The 13,215-nt window shown below is 33.4% G+C and overlaps 1 long non-coding RNA gene across 1 annotated transcript in view; it reads left to right on the top strand.

Moving 5' to 3' along the window:
* Positions 1–10,268, top strand: part of LOC149160031 (uncharacterized) — a 157,483-nt gene extending 147,215 nt beyond the window's left edge. The window contains exon 3 of the long non-coding RNA XR_016261187.1: positions 9,983–10,268. This is a non-coding gene — a long non-coding RNA (uncharacterized LOC149160031). The remainder of the gene's footprint in view (positions 1–9,982) is intronic.
* The last annotated feature ends 2,947 nt before the right edge of the window (positions 10,269–13,215 follow it).

The following is a 13,215-nucleotide window of genomic DNA, read 5'->3' as shown; positions in this document are numbered from 1 at the left end:
GCATTAACTTGTCACCCCAATACCTCACCCGTATCACTTAGCCTTTTTGTATTTGTTTGGTTCTCTCCTCTACAACATCCTTAACACTCCTTGCTCTTGCAGGCTTCTACACTCTACTCACTTCTTACTTGAGAAATTATGTTGTTCTCTTGACTTTTCTGTCATGACTTCCTCTGTCCTCTTCTCCTTTCGAGCCTTAATTATAATTCTTTTGATGCACATTGTTTAATGCAAAGGCTTTTTTCCACAGTTTTACTTCCTCTTCCTACTACCTGCAATTGTCATCTCTTTCAAAATAAAACTTTTAAAGACCAGATTATCTGATAGGTCTCCTTAATCTTCTTCTAATTAAAGAACATCATTTGTACTTTGTTACAGTCCACCTATTTGTAAGACTACCAATGTATATTCCTATACTATTTCCAAACAACAAATTTTTGGTAAATAATTAACTGAAAATACAAAGACGAAAATACAGGTTTACTTACTCTCCCTTATTCAGATCCACACTGTTGTAATTCTTCCACTTTTTCTAATATCTTCTGGTAAACTCATATACAAAGCAACTATGGCAAAATCTATTACTTCTTTCATTGAAAAAAACTTCTTACTCTGATTTCCTTTTCGTCAAGGGCATCTATGTGCTACGATACCACTTGGTGCAAGAAAATACAATTTTCCTGCAATATTACTTACTCTCGGCTCTTCAATTATGTATTCAATGAGAATAGGGCTTAACTAAGACTAGTTATGCCCTTCTATGCTTAAATGTGCATATTATTTAAATTTCTAGAATAGTTCTTCTGCTAATTATTTTATCTCATGACATGATATGTGCTCATGAGCTATTTACAATGTACTTATGAGATGTGCGTAAGTTTTAAAAAAAAATGTTCTTATGTTTTATTTTAAAGGGGCATTTATCATTTTTTTTTTTTTCTACATATGGTATCATATGTGCTCATGAGCTATTTACAATGTATTTATGGGATATGTGCTCATGAGCTATTTACAATGTATTTATGAGATATGTGCTCATGAGCTATTTACAATTTAGTTATGAGATGTGATTAAGTTAAAAATATTAGTTTTTATCTTTTTATATTTTAAAGAGATATTTATTATTTTTGTTGAAGGTGTTATTAAAATTATATAAGGGTATTTTTGAAATTTTTTTGGCTCTTCAAAGTTTTTCTCGAAAAGAAAGGTAATTTTGAATGGTCATTTCCTTTAATTTTTTTTTTAATTTATTTGAATGGTGTGTTTGGGTGATAAAGGTGAATCTATTTGGGATTCTTGAACCACCCTTATTGCATGCCACCACTATGAGCCATAATCGTAGCCATTGTTGGTAGAGCTAAAGTTGAAAGCTAAATTTGTTTATAGTTGTGCAACATGGAAGCCATAATGTATTAAGAGAATTGTTGAAGGGTTTACTAATTGCAGGCAGTGACTAGGTTTTCATGTCGATATGTTTGTTGAGTTACCATGAGTCAACACTCAAAAAATGGAAAAATACAAGAGGCTAAGAAAGTCAAAGAAATAAAAAGAATTGTTTGGGTCTATTTGAAATATTTGTAAGCCAAAATGAAAAATAATGACTTTGCATTAAAATGCATAAAGGAATGTGTAGATGACAACATTCTTCCCCTCAATGTAGATACAATGAAAATGTAAGAGACCTAGAATAACTATATGAAGAGTTCTTTTTAAAGGGAAAGTAATCAAGTTGTAGATGAAAAGGAAGGTGGATCTATAGCAACAAATTTACAAAGATGAAGATTTGGTGAATCCCACTTAAAAGTGGATGAAAATGATGATGGTGTGTTACAGGGAAATAGAGAAAGAAAACACAGATTCTCATTTATCCCACTATGCTCAACCTCAAGCGAATGATGTATTAGTGAATCGAGCATGAGAGCTTGTTGATGAAAATGAGGCTTTGGTTGATGCAGTAAATGGTTTGGTCAATCCAATAATTAAAGTTGTTGATGCTAACTTTGATGAAGAACAATTAGCCAATGATTATTGGTTGCACATGATGCAAAAAAAACTTTGATTTGTATAATGTTATTTTCTGAGAAAATGCCACTTCCTTTCTAGAATCCAAGTGGAAGACAACCTGTTTTCTGCAGTCGAACTTAGTAAAAATATGGAAACCATAGAGGCACAGAAGGAAGTGCAAGAGGAACAAGCTCCCATTACAGAGCAGAAAGAACAAAATGGATATGGTTCTACAGAGTTTTTCAAACTTAGCATTGATTTTGAGTGTGAAGGTAAATAGGACGATCATGAAGAAGCAACAAAATTTCAAGAAGAGTTAAATTTCTTTGAAGCATGACTTGCAACACCATTTTTTGATGAAGTATGCATATAAGCTGCAACAATGAATGTTGAAGACAACATGGATGTTGTAAAAGATGAAATGTTAATGAAATGTTCATGTATTGAAGTCCTCAAGTGATAAATTTTTATTTTCGTCTTATGTTGCATAAAATTGATAATACAAATATTATTGATTAAGAGGATACAATTAAGATGATCTGTGGCAGCAATCCACATACAAGCATATGTTCGAAGAAATAGATGACATGCATAGACAACTTGAAGAAACAATGGAAGAGCTACACCAACAAATGATGAAACAGAAGTTTGAAGCCTACAATGAAAAGAAAAAATTAAAGCAATTCAAAAAATACATGATCTAGAAGAAAATAAAAAGAAAAATAAATATATCCCAAGAATTTACACCAATTTTTTTAAATTGTAAGCGATATTTAGTTGTAAGCCATATTCTATTTAACTGTGGGCTTGTAATCTTTGAAATGAGTGGTGGTAATTAAAAGGGAGTGTTGAAAGAAGTAATTCCAACCACCATTTAGTTCTTGTAGTTTAAATAGGTGAATGAGTTACTGATAAAGAAAGAAAGAAGGCATTTATAGTTATAGATTAACCAAGAAAGAAGACAACTCACAGGAAAATTGAACGCAAACACACAAGTAATAACAGAGGAGTTACGTGGTAAAACCTTGATAGGGTGTCAAGGAAACATCCACGGGGCAAGGGATTGGAATCTCTATTCAATCAATAAATGATTCTCCATACAATAGTTCAGGCATTCATCAGTTTTATGTGAGCATCCTCAGTTACATAACCGATGTTCCAGTATAAAACTAACTTGTTAATAATTAATACATTTTACCCAAATTTACATAATTAGTTGTCAAACTTCCAACAAACTCCACCTTGACAATGATTTTCAAAATCCCTTGCCCATTCCCATTCATCATCTTTGCTGCAAGACAAGAGAAGCTAAACACCATCTCATCTTCTCTACTGTAACTCAGTTTGTGAATATGTCTGCACAATTCTCTCGCGTATGGAGCTTTTGAAGAGCTACCTTTCCGCCATCGATCACATGTCTCAGAAAATGATACCTTACATCAATGTGCTTAGTTCTACTATGATAAGAAGGATTTGTAGACAAATTAATAGCACTTTCACTGTCACAAAGTACATTCACTTTCTCCTATGTCCTTCCAATCTCATCAAGTAAACCCTTTAACCAGATTGCTTCTTTACTGGCATCTGAAGCAGCTATATATTCTGCTTCGGTAGTGGACAATGCAACTATTTCTTGAAGCTTTGACATCTAACTAATTGCTCCACCTGCAAGAGTAAAGACGTAACCTGTAGTAGATCTTCTATTGTCCAAATCACTTACATAACTAGCATCTAAATATCCGTATATTGATCCTTCACTACCATTAAAGATGATGCAATGGTCACTTGTGCCTCTTAGATATTGAAGCACCCATTTCACTGCTCACCAATGTTCTTCACCTGGATTTGCCATGAACTTGCTTACAACTCCAACTGCATGTGAAATGTCAGGTCTTGTAGATACCATCGCATACATTAAGTTTCCTACAGCGTTTGCATATGGTATATGAACATATACGGCTTTTCTTCATCAGTTCTAGGACTCAAAACTGAAGAAAGATTAAAATTGGAAGCTAATGGAACATTAACAGGTTTCACATTGTTCATACAAAACTTTTCAAGTACTTTCTCCACATACTTGTGCTATGATAACCAAAGCTTACCATTTTTCCTATCTTTGTGTATCTCCATGCCCAAGATATGTTTTTCTGCTCCAAGATCCTTCATATCAAACGTCCTAGAGAGCTGAGCCTTTAACCTGTTGGTCTCTTCGATGCTTTTGCTTGCAATAAGCATATCGTCAACATACAAAGCTAAGATAATGAATATGCCATTGAAACTTTTGAAGTATACACAATGATCTTACTCACTTCTAATAAAGTTCTAGCTCTCCATGAAGGAGTCAAACTTCTTGTACCATTGTTTGGGAGACTGCCTCAGACCATACAATGATTTCCTGAGCTTGCAAACTAATCTTTTTCTATGACCTTGTACAAACCCTTCTTGTTGTTCCTTATATAACTCTTCATTCAAATCACCATGTAGAAATGTTGTTTTAACATCTAACTATTCTAACTAAAGGTTAAGTAATGTAGTTAGTGCCAACAAAGTATGAATAGAAACAAGTTTTACAACTGCTGAAAATATCTCATGAAAGTCGATACCTTCAACCTGAGAATACCCTTTTGCTACCAGTCTTGCCTTATACCTTTCGATACTTTCATCAAATTTCCATTTTAGTTTGAAAACCCACTTGCATCCAACGACACTTCTCCCTTCAAGAAGTTCTGCAAGATCCCAAGTATTGTTATTGGCTAAGGAATCCATTTCTTCTTCCATAGTTGTTTTCTATTTTTCCCTATCTGTATCATCTACTGCTTCCTGATAACAAGAATGTTCCCCGTCTTTAGTAATCAAAGAAAAAGATGAAGCAAAATCTTCATACCTTTTGGGAGTTTTTCTTTCACTTGTAGAACTTCTTAGAGTGAACGGTTGCTGAACTAGTTCAGAAACTTGAACTAGTTCAGAAACTTCAACAACTTCCTTTGTATCTTCAACACCTTTCTCTCTAGAAGTCTCTTCCTCCTTTTGACTGTCACCGAAAGGTCTAGCCTCCAACTGAACTTGTTGATTTGGCGATACATGTTCCTGTTCAAATCTTTCAACATTTGATTTTAAAAGAGAAGATTCATCAAATGTTACATCTCTACTAATGACTATCTTTTGTGATGTAGGATCCCACAACCTGTATCCTTTCACTACATAGTCATGCCCAACAAAGACATAACATTTCGCTTCTGGATCTAATTTTGAATGCTTTTTTAGGAATAAGATAATAAGAATCACAGCCAAATATCATTAAATGTGAATAATCACAAGACAGACCTGTCCAAATCTCTTCAGGAATTTTACAATTAATTGCTACTGAAGGTGATCTGTTAACTAAATAACAAGCAGTGAATACTGCTTTTGCCCACAACTCCTTTTGCAAGTTAGCATTGTTGATCATGCTTCTAGCTCTTTCCATAAGAGTTTGATTCATATGTTCAGCAACACCATTTTGTTGAGGAGTATAAATAACAGTCTTGTGTCTAATAATTCCCTCATCCTTACAGTATTGTTCAAATTATATTGAAGTGAATTCACCACCATTGTGAGTTCTTAAACATTTAATTGATTTTCCTATTCTTTTCTCTACCATTCCTTTAAATTGTTTAAAGACATTGAATACATCAACTTTCTTTTTTATCATAAAGACCCAAACTTTATGGGAGAAATCATCAATAAATGTTAAAAAATATAGAGCACCTCCATATGATAGAACAGGAGATGGTCCCCACAGATCATAATGAATATATTCTAAAATATCTTTACTATTACGATTTCTAGTTTTAAATCTTTGTTTACACTGTTTTCCATACACACAATGCTTACAGAAATCTAACTTCCAAGATTTGAGATCAGGAAGAGATTTACATTTCATCAATATCTGAAGACCTTTCTTGCTCATGCGACCCAAATGCTGATGCCATAGACGAGTACATGCTTCTTCTTTTTTATGGCGCAATCGTTGCTTCACTGACCTAGGTACTTCCTTGAGTCTGTAAAGATTTCCGACCTTTTTTGCTTCCATAACAACTAGGGCTCCTTTAAAGACTTTCACCACACCATTCTGACCTGTAAACTTATAACCATCTGAATCCATCACTCCCAAAGAAGTCAACTTTTTCTTCAAATCAAGTACATTTCTAACACTATTTAATGTTCTAACTGTGTTATCATACATTTTAATCCTGATATTTCCCATCCCAACAGTCTGCCATGATAGATTATTACCCATAAACACAGAACTACCATTTACATTTTCATACAAAGTAAACCAATCTCTGTGTGGACACATGTGATGAGATGCACCAGAGTCTAATAGCCAGCTTTCTAAACCCTGGGAGACATTACATTCAGGTGAATTTTCACCTCTCATAAATAATTCTTCAGCAAATAAAACTTCATCTATCATATCTGAATCGACATGATTTGCTTCCTTCTTCGGGTTATCAGATTCTTTTCGTTTCCAACAGTCTTTCTTCAATTGTCCAATTTTATTGCAGTGCCAACATTTTGCCTTACACTTCTTTCCCTTCGTTTTAGATGTGGAAGTCCCCCTTGTTTTTTTTCCTCTTTTCTTTGATTGTCCTCTAGCTATCATGGCTTCTAATGCAGCTGTTTCAGTATTGAATTTCCTTCGTACTTCGTTAGACAAGAGAGCTCCCACAACTTATTCAAATTTCAAAGAATCAGTGGTGCTAAAGCTGATTGAAGTTACGAAGTGATCCCATGATTCGGGCAGAGAACACAACAAGGTTATAGCTTTATCTTCTTCCTGAATTTTAGCTTCTATATCTGTTAATTAGCATATAAGTGTATTAAAAACGTTTATATTTTCTGCAACTTTTGAACCCTCCTTCATTCGAAGACTGTATACTTGTATTCTGAGATAAATTCTATTGGTTAATGACTTTGTCATATATAGTTTTTCCAGTTTTTCCCATGAACCTCAAGCTATACTCTCTTCCACAATGTTGAAGAGAACTTCATCTGCCAGGCATAACCTGATGGTACTGAGAGCTCGGGCATCCAAGTCCTCCGAGTTCAAATTAGTCATGTTTGCAGGTTTCTTAGTTGCCTTGTCCAATGCCTTGTGCAACCCTTGTTGCACCAGCAGATCCCTAACTTTCAGTTTCCAAAGAGAAAAAAAGCTCTTGCTCGTGAATTTCTCCACCTCGAATTTTTCATTTGACATCTTCGCCATTTTTTCTCTTAGGGTTTCAGTCTTTCAACTAGGGTTTATATTTTTTTTTTTTCCCTTTCTTCAAAAAAATCTTTGTATTCAAAAAAAAATAATTCCCCTTTTTTCAAAAAATAAAAAACAACCCTTCAACAAATTTTTCTTTCAAATTAATGAAAATCCTTTGTTTTTCATTCCTTCAATTTTAATAAAAAAAACCTTTCTTTCCTTCAATTTTAATGAAAGAAACCCTTTGATTTTCTTTCCTCCAAATTTGAACAAATCCACCCCTTTAAGGAAAAATTTGATTTTGATTTCAATTTCCTATTGTTGTTTTTCTGAGAAAGAAACTAATTTCTGAAAAAAGGATTCCACTGATTTTTGCCCAAATTAAAAAAAAAAATTGGAAACACTAATTTTTTTTTTCAAATACCTGGATTTAGATATACCCGTAATACTTCAGTAATCTCCTTGCGGCAACATTAAATGACAGCTCTTCCACACAAAATGTAGGTCTATGGCCACTAACACGCAAAAGGCAAAGTGATAATCTCTGGTTTGATGGTTCCAGGCAGAACGCAGAGACCACTATGGCAACATGGTCAATGAGGGGTTCAGACGCAGGGACATAGAGTCTTCAACTTCACCAGTCAACGATTTGATCAAAGCCACGAGTCGGTAGGCCTTGAAGTTTTCCAAACGAGCAACCCAACCTTTTTTTTTCACAAACATGAACCTTCAGCAATATTCCACGCTCCTCTCCTCAGCCTTTGGCAATATTTAACACACAGCAACTCAACTAACCTCCCTGTGATACCATTTGTAGTTTAAATAGGTGAATGACTTACCGATAAAGAAAGAAAGAAGGAATTTATAGTTATAGATTAACCAAGAAAGAAAACAACTAACAAAAAACTGAATGCAAACACACAAGTAATAACATAGGATTTACGTGGTAAAACCTTGACACGGTGTCAAAGAAACATCCACGGGCAAGGGATTGGAATCTCTATTCAATCAATAAATGATTCTCCATACAATAGTTCCGTCATTCATGAGTTTTATATGAGTCTATTCATTTACATAACCTATGTTCCAGTATAAAACTAGCTTGTTAGTAATTAATACATTTTACCCAAATTTACATAATTAGTTGTCAAACTTCCAATAGTCCTCTGATAAGATTCATAGACATTTTTAATTTAGTCTAGTTTAATTGAGTTCTAGTTAAGTTATTAATTACTATTGTATCCTATGTAATCTATTGAGCTAATTGAAAATATCTAGAAAAACACTTAGCTCCACATTTTTTAACCTTTAACACCATCGATTTTCCATGTGATTTCAACATAGAAGACAAAACCATATCCACCTCTTCGAAGTGATTTCAACTCTAAGATCTGATTTCCTTAAGCTCGAGTTCACTGTCCATTTAGAGTTTTAAACAACCCAATCTAGAATACTGATTTGGCATATGATCCCACTCTCCAACGGATTCTCAGACAGTCTTCTACCAATTGAATTCACAATTCGACAAGTTTTTGAATCCTCTTTACTACAGTCATATTCCTACTATTATTGATTTCTAGAAATCAATCCACTATCAACCCATGCATTCATATTTCCATCACAGGAATCATGTGTAATTTGTAGATTACATGAACATAGCTAAATAAATTTAACCATACAGTCGTATAGATGTTCATTAACATCAACACATTGAAAAAGGTACACATTGAAGAAGGTAATAGGTATTACATTGGTATACAAGCGCGTAAATATGTTTTCCTATTTAATCAAATTTACACATATCAATCTTCATGACCTCATACAAAATATGGGTGCCTCTCTTCCTCCTCTCGCACTCGTTCTTTGTCTCTATTGTCTCTATGCTCCTCTATTTTAGTTGACTTGTATTAATTGCATAATATGTATATACACACCACATCTCATATATATATATATATATATACTCTCTTTGGATAGGTAAGAAATGAACGAATCCATTAACAGTACGCTAATGTTATAGCTTTTTGGGAGTGACAAACCGTGTGAACTCATACTATACGTAAATGCTTATTTTGTATCTTCTTTCCTGGAAAATATTTCATTCTTGAATGTATTATTATGTTTTCTATAAGATGAACGATTACATTATATATATACACACCATATCATATATATATCTATATACCCTTTCTAAGAAATGAACGAATCCATTAAGAGTAAGCTAATGTTTGTGACAAACCGTGTGAACTGATACTATACGTAAACGCTTATTTTGTATCTTCTTTCCTGGAAAAATTTTCATTCTTAAATGTACTCTATTATCTCTTCTATGAGATTAACGATTACATTAGATCGATTTTGAAACCTTTAATCAGTGAAGATGTATATCGTTTTCCCCGTTATTGTAAAGTTGTTTTTTAACTTAGATCTATTGGGAAAATGGCTACTTAATCTTTGTTTGCATGTTTCTGGTTATCCGTATGCTTGTAAAGTTGTTTTTGAGCTGAGATCAATTTTATTTGTATTCTTTGCGGATTTTGCTTCTTTGAAAGAAAACTGAAGTTGTTTGTTGCTGGCAAGATTCAAACGTTAGTTTCGTCAATTAGATATGGGAAAATGGCTACGAACCTATCTCTGATGAAGTCAACTTCATTTCTACATTTCAAGCTTTGCTTATCTTAACATGGTATCTTTGTTAACGTGTAAGATTTCTCATGAATTTTGGTTTCCATTGTTGGATGTCAGAATGTATATATACGGCCGTTATTTTTAAAATAAAGACATGTACTATGTGCCGAGGGTACTCCTTCAAAGCTCCATGATGCACGCTTCCAACCCTCCTCATGTTAAGTTAAAAATGTCGCTCCCAAAACGACTTTCGCTTTAGGTGTGTTTCGAATCAAATCTTGCAATATGAAGCTATTTTTATCATTAATTGCTTTACCTTTTAATTATTTTTCCCAATCAACAAATTATTTCATCTATGGCACTCTTATTTACTAAAAAAATATTTATCAAAGGTTGTTGTTATACAAGCAGCACTTATCAAAGGTTGTTGTTATACAAGCAGCACATATGGTTGTTATGAAACGTTTTCTTTGATGAATCATGTTATATATTTGACTATTAAAACTTTTATGACCTCAAGTCCTCGTGTTTGGAATTGATTTGCAAGTAGTCCCACTTGTGTTCAAATCTCTAGACACGTTATATATTTGAGTATTGAAACCATTATGGCCTCAAGTTTTGGTGTCTCGAATCGATTTGCAAGTAGTCCCACTTGTGTTAAAATCTCTAGATGCGTCAGCCATATACTCGTAGTGTAGGAGAATACAAGCAATATGAAATCAAGTCTCGTAACCAACTCTGGAATGGAGTTTAGGTGTTTGGAATCAATTTGCAAGTAGACCCACCCTTCTTGTATTATTACTTTAATGTATTTGATCTTCATTATATCACAGTTTTAAACATTGCATCTTTGCTATTTAAACATTCTCATTGACTATTTTTTTCACCTTTGTCATGAGGATGAACTACATTAGATTGTTTGAAACATCGACCAACAACTTTCACAAGTCTAAAATCAAGTTTTATAGTGTTTTGCACTTTCAATTTAATTTTTTATTCTTATGAAATGTTAAAAAATATAATAAGTTAATGTTAACTTGGTTAGAATGAGAATATTATTATTAACTATCCATATTTTAAACAAAGAATTTGATTCATAATTTTTTAGGAATTAGCCTATTAGTTCTTATTACCATTTTAATATTGCTTTTTTTTTGCAAACATATTTTTTTTATATTGAAAAAATTACAATCCCTTTAGGGTTATCAAACACGTGATATGTTCTCTCAATTTTTGTTTATTTTTAGCAGCAAAAGATTTAGAAAGGGCCTTAAAGGCTGTTGTATCAACTCGTAGGATCAAGGGTCTTCATCATCTTGGTGTTGATATTTTGGTCTCTTATTAGCAATTTGTTGACGATACTATGTTAACCGATATCCTATTTGTTTGTGAATATTTGTCCTTCTCTCAGGCATTGGAATATTTCATGTCCACTTCAAGCACCCGGCTTAACTACCCAAAGTACAAAATTTTCTTCTTTACTATGCCCCTTCTATCCAATGCTACATCTCTTTTCCAATAGCCTTCTAGTGATGTTCCTTACCCACAAAATTTCTAAGTCTCTTGTTGTTAATTCCTTAAACATGAAGTATTAGACTACAACACTAAACAATATGTCTAGTAGGTTTGATATTTTGATATTTTCTTCTATTAACATCACAAGCCGCTTAATGGTTCTTAAACTAATCTTTCAAGCTATGCCTATCTATAATTTGTCTATTCGTGCTTCTCCAAAGGCTACTCTTTAATGCATTTGCAACATTTGTTTCTTTTTTCAACGGGGGGGATTTTTTTGGGAAAGAAAGTCATCCTTAGTAGCTTCGGATAAGATGAACCTTCTAAAACTTCAAGGCAATCTTGAGATTAGAGGTACGGAAAATCATAATAAAAGTGGTGGAAGATAAATTGTGGTGGCATTAAATATAGGAGGGAAGTGAACTATGCCACCAAATATGGATTAGAAAATATAGCTAAGACAACAACTTCTAGCAGAGAGTAAGAGCTCAACAACATGTCCAACTTTCTTCAATATGGAATGGTGAAAACAATAATGGTCTCCTTATTCAACAACATAAGATCTAAGCAGTGAAAAATGTGAAGAATGTGCCTTTCTGGTGTGATTCTTGAAACTATCTCCCCAAGTTAAATTCTCGATCACACATTTTAGTACTGTAAACCAATATGGTCAACAATAATTACCTTATAATGGAATAATAATAATAATAATAAATATTATATAACTCTTATTGGTGTTAATCGGTTCCAAAGGATGCTTCACTCCCCCTGTTATTCTCAATTGTCTAGTCATCCTTTTGAGACTCTTTGCAACAAAAACACACTGCAATTACAGTGGATCATGATAAAACTCATTGGTTATACCTCCCCAAAGGATCCTTCTTAGTTTATGAAACTTATAATTTGGTTGCAAGGTGCACTCTTCTCCCCACTAGGGAAGTTGGAATAAAGTATGGCTGAAGAACCTTTAGAATAAAGTCTCACACTTTCTTTCTCTTCTCTTATGCAAGAGAAACTCAACATGGGATGAGATAATCGAGTGGGGATTGAAGGGTCCCTTTATATTCCTCCTCTAATGACATAGGCCAAAGGATGTTAAGGACCTCTTCAATTCTTTCCCATTTTTAAATTAATTATGGAATCAATTGGAAATCATTTTATAACTAACAAATAAAATTCATGGAAGCATATGGGACACAATTAATAATTGGAGATCCAATACCTTTCACAATTCTATTCTAAACAATATTGGAACCTTATCCATAGATTTACCCTTTTGCAAGTTTGCAAAAACAATAATTAGGGAATATTTAACAATATTAGCTGTTTGACCAACTTGAACTAGAATTAAATTCTACATTGTATCATGGATATTATTTCAATTCATCCCTAGTCCATCAAGGAGTAGGAATATTCACCATAGAAATCAACCATTCCCCATATTTTGTAATTGGCTCCCCCTTCCTCTTCTTCTTGGTTCCCTCCCATTAATTCTCCCATCCCCTCACTATATTCTTGGTTGCCTCCTAAATTTTGGTTCATTAAGCTCAACTTTGATGGATTCTTGAAAGGTAATCTAGGTACTGTTAATTTGATGGAGTATTAATGGATTCTAAGTAGAGAATCTTATTTCTTTATGTTGGACCTTTGTCTTATAATACCAAAAATGTCATAAAGCTCCAAGCATTAGAAGTGTAGAAAACTAACTTCTTCAAACTCCTTATAGAGGGAGATTTAAAATTGGTAATATATTCAATTAAAAGAACCATTAAATGATTGGACGCTTGTAAAATATCTTTAAGTTATGGGCTATATAGCTTCCTTATGTGGATTTC

Source organism: Pinus tabuliformis, chromosome 5_2 (genome assembly GCF_031772625.1).
Source record: "Pinus tabuliformis cultivar Carrire ecotype Pingquan chromosome 5_2, CPIR1, whole genome shotgun sequence".
In the NCBI taxonomy this organism is placed as follows: Eukaryota; Viridiplantae; Streptophyta; class Pinopsida; order Pinales; family Pinaceae; genus Pinus; species Pinus tabuliformis.
The sequence above is the reverse complement of the archived record's forward strand: the minus strand, read 5'-3'. Positions and strand labels throughout refer to the sequence as shown.